Source organism: Anolis carolinensis, chromosome 1 (assembly GCF_035594765.1).
Source record: "Anolis carolinensis isolate JA03-04 chromosome 1, rAnoCar3.1.pri, whole genome shotgun sequence".
NCBI classification, from domain to species: domain Eukaryota; kingdom Metazoa; phylum Chordata; class Lepidosauria; order Squamata; family Dactyloidae; genus Anolis; species Anolis carolinensis.
This window is the reverse complement of record NC_085841.1, coordinates 172,132,658-172,138,650: the sequence shown is the minus strand read 5'-3', so window position 1 is coordinate 172,138,650 and position 5,993 is coordinate 172,132,658.

Below are 5,993 nucleotides of genomic sequence, written 5' to 3'. Positions count from 1 at the left end.
TCTGATTCTATGATCAAATTGTCCATAAAGGGACAGTTGAGTTTGTGGAGACTGTGAATGCCCCTGAGGAGAAGTGTGTGACTTTTTTTTTTTTTGCGGGGAAGCCCTACAAGCCCTGTTTTGTTTTGTTTTAAAGAAAGACAACCTCACTGTATACCACCACTGTTGGGAAAACTAGGCACAGATCTGCAAGCTGTAGCATTCTGTATCTCACAGGATCTTGCAGCATGTATGACAGAGGGGAGAAAGCTTGTAGCCAAAACAGAGGCTAACGTTTTGGCTGTACAGCACGTCTCTTGTCCCTTTCAGTAGTAAAGCCAGGCCTGACAAAGAGTCTGCTGTCAAACCAGAGGGACTAGTTGAGGTGGAAAGCCTGTGACCCAGTTCCTCCTTTGGGGAAAGCCAGGCCTTTGTTGGGGAAACGGGACAGTGACACTGACGGCTCAACAATGGGAGCAACGCTTGAAGTCCCCTTGGGAGGAGGGTGTACATCCAAGGAACTTTAATACAGCACTATCACCATAACAATAATAACAATGTGGGTGGGAGCTGAGCTGGAAACATGTCAACCGGGGCATGTTAAATTAACCAAGGGCCAGTGGAGATCAACATGCAATGTCAGGGAAAAACACTTGAAGTATCCGGACCCTGACAAGAGCATTTTAAAAAATTGCTTTAAAAAATTGTCATTAGATTGCATGGTTGTTAGCTGCTTTGATCTATTTATATTTTATTTTATTTATATCCTGTCTTTCTCCTGTAGGGAGAAAGACAGGATATAAATAAAGTTAATAATAATTACTATTATTCTCATTATTCGTTTGGAACAGGATAGGCAGTTCCCTTTTCCAGGGTGGCCATTAAGTGGGAGCACCACCCTGGTAGCAGCACTCCTTGATCCGACGCTATTGATGAATCACTACTAATTGCCTTCACTTATAGATATTGACTACTCAGACAACTATGAAAAATGATAAGCCCCGCCTGCAGACTTACCATTTAAAAGGTCCTAGCATTTCTTAAAATGGAATTTCATCATCATCATTATCATCACCATCATCATCATCTCTTCCTAAAACACACAGTTTCCTTTATAAACATCTCTCAAAATTGGGAATGTTGTAGAATTGTAGGTGTATATCTTTGTTGATACTGAAATTAGGATGCATCTTATAGCGGTTTATAATTGAAGAAATATGGTATCATCATCATTATTATTAGTAGTAGTAGTATTAGCTTTCCATTCTTAAACACCCTTTTCCCCCTTTGTAAACATCTCTAGAAATTGAATGTGTTGTAAAATCGTAGGTGTATCTTATGTATTTTTGGTGGTTCTGCTAAAATTAGGTTGTGTCTTACAATCGATGGTGACTTACATTTAAAAATATATGGTATTATTATTAGTATTATTATTATTAGTTTTGGAAGACGGGTATTTTGAAATATTTGACTTTAAGGCAGCTCTAGCCCCAGCCTCCAGCCTTCAGCCTTAAAGAGGACCCTTACACCTAATCCGTTTTATGGATTTTAACTATTACAGTGTTCCCTCACTTATCACTTGGGTTACGTTCCAGGACTACCCACAATAAGTTAAAATCTGTGAAGTAGGGACGCTATATTTATTTTAATATTTATATATTATTTTAGTAGTTATACACTATTTTAAGTCTTTTTCAACCAATCATGTGTTGATAAATCGCCTCCTTCTCCTCCCGTTTCCACTTGGGCTCCTTTTCTCTCCCTTCGGCTTCTCCTTCCTTCCTTCCTTAGGCTGTAAATTGTAATTTTTTATGAATTATAATATTCTTTTAGAGCTTATTGAAAAACCGCGAAACAGCAAATCCCCAAAAAGCAAACCACAAAGTAGTAAGGGAACACTGTACTTTTTAAAACACCACCAGTGTTCAATTCTGCTTTAATACTTTTAACATAAGCCACTTTGAGTCCTTTGTGGAAAGAAAAATGAGGGGTATAAACATAATAATGATGATTAGGATTGTTTTTAATAATAATTAATGATAATGTTATATTACCATTAATAGTTATGATTATAACTATTACTGCTGATTATGCATACTTATTAATGATGTTATTATCAATAATAATACTGATAATTATTATTATGAATAACAATAATGATTATTACACTAACACAATTTGAAAAAATGTTCTTTTCCTGGTTTGAAAGTGTTTCTTGTTTAATTGTGTGGTACAGTAGAGTCTCACTTATCCAAGCCTCTGGATTATCCAAGCTATTTTTGTAGTCAATGTTTTCAATATTTCATGATATTTTGGTGCTAAATTTGTAAATATGGTAATTACAACATAACATTACTGCGTATTGAACTACATTTTCTGTCAAATTTGTTGTATAACATGATGTTTTGGTGCTTAATTTGTAAAATCATGACCTAATTTGATGTTTAATAGGCTTTTCCTTAATCCTTATTATCCAAGATATTCGCTTATCCAAGCTTCTGCCAGCCCGTTTAGCTTGGATAAGTGAGACTCTACTGTACTTACTTTGAAAGCAGTCGTTGTACTCCAGCAACTTTGCTTTTGTGGCTACCATCTTTAACCTTTCCAATGGGCCGTTTTTAATCTTTTGTGAAGACTGTAATAAACTCTTTTCCCATGTTTTTATGACAGAACCAATTAGGAAATGACTTTTATAACCCAGGAACAAAAATCGTGTTAGATAGTGTTATTAATAATAATGTTATTGTTATTATCATGAATGAGTATGGGTATGATAATGATTACTAATGATTACTAATTATAATTGTATTATTAATAATTATATTGGTAATAGGTATATTATTATTAATAATAATATTTAGTAATGCCATTATCAATAATAATATTGCCAATAAGTATGATTAGTAATAACAAATCCTCACCCTAAACCAGTGCCTGTCATCTGTAATGAGCTGGATGAGGGCAAACAAATTGCAACTTAATCCAGACAAGACAAAGGTACTGCTGGTCATTCAGAAGGCAGACCAGGGAATAGGGATCCAGCTTGTGTTGGATGGGATTACACTCCCCCTGAAGACACAGGTCCACAGTTTGGTGGTCCCAGTGCTGAACTTCGAGGCCCAGGTGTTAGCAGTGGCTGGGAGGGCCTTTTTGCACAATTAAAGCGTGTGCACCAACTGCGCCCATTCCTTGAGAAGCCAGATCTGGCCACGGTGGTACATGCCTTAGTTGCATCCTGTCTGGATTACTGTAATGCACTCTATGTTGGGCTGCCTCTGAAGAGTGCTTGGAAACTTCAACTGGTCCAAAGAGCTGCAGCCAGGTTGCTAAGTGGTGCTGGATTCAGGGAGCGGACAACCTCCCTGTTGCAGAAGCTCCACTGGCTGCCAGTATGTTTCTGGGTACAATTCAAAGTGCTGGTTATGACCTTTAAAGCTCCAGACAGTTCAGGTCCCGGCTATTTGGCCGACTGCATCCCCTGGTACAAACCTGCCTGGGCCCTGAGATCTTCAGGAGAGGCCCTTCTCTCGGTCCTACCTCCATCTCAGGCTTGGTTGGTGGGAACGAGAGAGCGGGCCTTCTTTCTCAGTGGTTTCTGGTGGCAGGGTTTCAAACATGAAGGTGCTTAAGATCTAATCAGGGGGTGCTGTGGTTTTTAACTTTGAATATGTTTTTGATGGATTTTAACTGTGGATGTTTTAGTGCTGTTTGTGTTTAATTCAGTATAAACCTTGGTAGATTTTACATTTCTACCCCATGCTAAGCCACTTTGAGTCCCCTTTGGGGGATGAAGTGGGGTAGAAATACATATAATAATAAAATTATTATTATTATTATTGGTTCTTATTAATAATGTTATCATCAATACTAATATTGACAAAAAGTATTGTTATAAGTACAGTAGAGTCTCACTTATCCAACATTCTGGATTATCCAACGCATTTTTGTAGTCAATGTTTTCAATGCATTGTGATATTTTGGTGCTAAATTCGTAAATACAGTAATTACTACATAGCATTAATGTGTAATGAACTACTTTTTCTGTCAAATTTGTTGTATAACATGATGTTTTGATGCTTAATTTGTAAAATCATAACCTACTTTGATGTTTAATAGGCTTTTTCTTAATCTCTCCTTGTTATCCAACATATTCGCTTATCCAACGTTCAACTTGTACGCAGAACACATCATGCGACATGCGGGGCTTGACAAATCCAAGCCTGGAGTTAAAATTGCTGGAAGAAACATTAACAACCTTAGATATGCAGAAGATACCACTCTGATGGCTGAAAGTGAGGAGGAGCTGAGGAGCCTTATCACCAAGGTGAAAGAAGAAAGTGCAAACACCGGGCTGCAGTTAAACATCAAGAAAACCAAGATTATGGCAACCAGACTGATTGATAACTGGCAAATAGAGGGACAAAACGTGGAGGCAGTGACAGACTTTATATTTCTAGGTGCGAAGATCACTGCAGATGAAGACTGCAGCCAGGAAATCAGAAGACATTTACTTCTTTGGAGGAGAGCAATGGCCAACCTTGACAAAATAGTGAAAAGCAGAGACATCGCACTGGCAACGAAGGTCCGCATAGTTAAAGCAATGGTATTCCCCATAGTAACCTATGGATGCGAGAGCTGGACCATAAGGAAGGCTGAGCGAAGGAAGATAGACACTTTTGAACTTTGGTGCTGGAGGAAAATCCTTGGACCGCAAGAAGATCCAACCAGTCCATCCTCCAGGAAATAAATGCCCGGCTGCTCATTGGAGGGAAGGATATTAGAGGCAAACATGAAGTATTTTGGCCACATCATGAGAAGACAGGAAAGCTTGGAGAAGAGAATGATGCTGGGGAAAATGGAAGGAAAAACAAAGAGAGGCTTGCCCATCCAGGGCAAGATGGACGGACGGTATCCTTGAAGTGACTGGCTTGACCTTGAAAGAACTGGGGGCGCTGAGAGGAAGCTCTGGCCTGGGCTGGTCCATGAGGCCACAGAGTCAGAAGCGACTGAACGAATAATCTACAACAAATATAGTAATACTAATATATTAAATATAATTACGACTGATGATATATAATAATATATAATGACACACTGTTTTATTATGGTAGATCTGTATGTCTGAACCTGTAATGTTTTTGATTGTGAGCCGCTTTGAGTCTCTGTATGCAGAGATACATACAGAGGGAGCCCCGGTGGTGAAGTGTGTTAAAGCACTGAGCTGCTGAACTTGCAGACCGAAAGGTTGCAGGTTCAAATCCCGGGAGCGGAATGAGCGCCCCCTGTTAGCTCCAGCTTCTGCCAACCTAGCAGTTCGAAAACATGCAAATGTGAGTAGATCAATAGGTACCACTCCAGGGGGAAGGTAACAGCGCTCCATGCAGTCATGCCGGCCACATGACCTTGGAGGTGTCTACGGACAACGCTGGCTCTTCGGCTTAGAAATGGAGATGAGCACCAAACCCCAGAGTCAAACATGGCTGGACTTAACCTCTGGGGAAACGTTTACCTTTACCTATTATGCAGAGATAAAGTGGGATATAAATACATAAACAAGCAAACAAATAAACAACGTGGCCTTGAATTATTGACAAACTGGACGGCACTCTAAGGGCCCTTCCACACTGCCATATAACCCAGAAGATCAAGGCAGGAAATCCTACGATCTCTGATTTTTAGTGGGTTATCGGAATCCACACTCCCATATATTCCAGTTCAAAGCAGATATTGTGGGATTTTCTGCTTTGATATTCTGGGTTATAGGGCAGTGTGGAAGGGCCTTTCGGGGTGGAGATAGAGAGGGGTAAAAATGCAGTGAATAATAAATAAATGAATAAATAAAGTGATTGGGGTTGTTGTATGTCTTTTGGGCTGTGTGTCCATGTTCCAGAAGTATTTATTCTCTCCTGACGTTTCGCCCACATCTATGGCAGGCATCCTCAGAGGTTGCGAGGTAAATATTATTATTTGTATTATTATTCTCAATGACAATGAGGATAAGAATAGAACCCTAG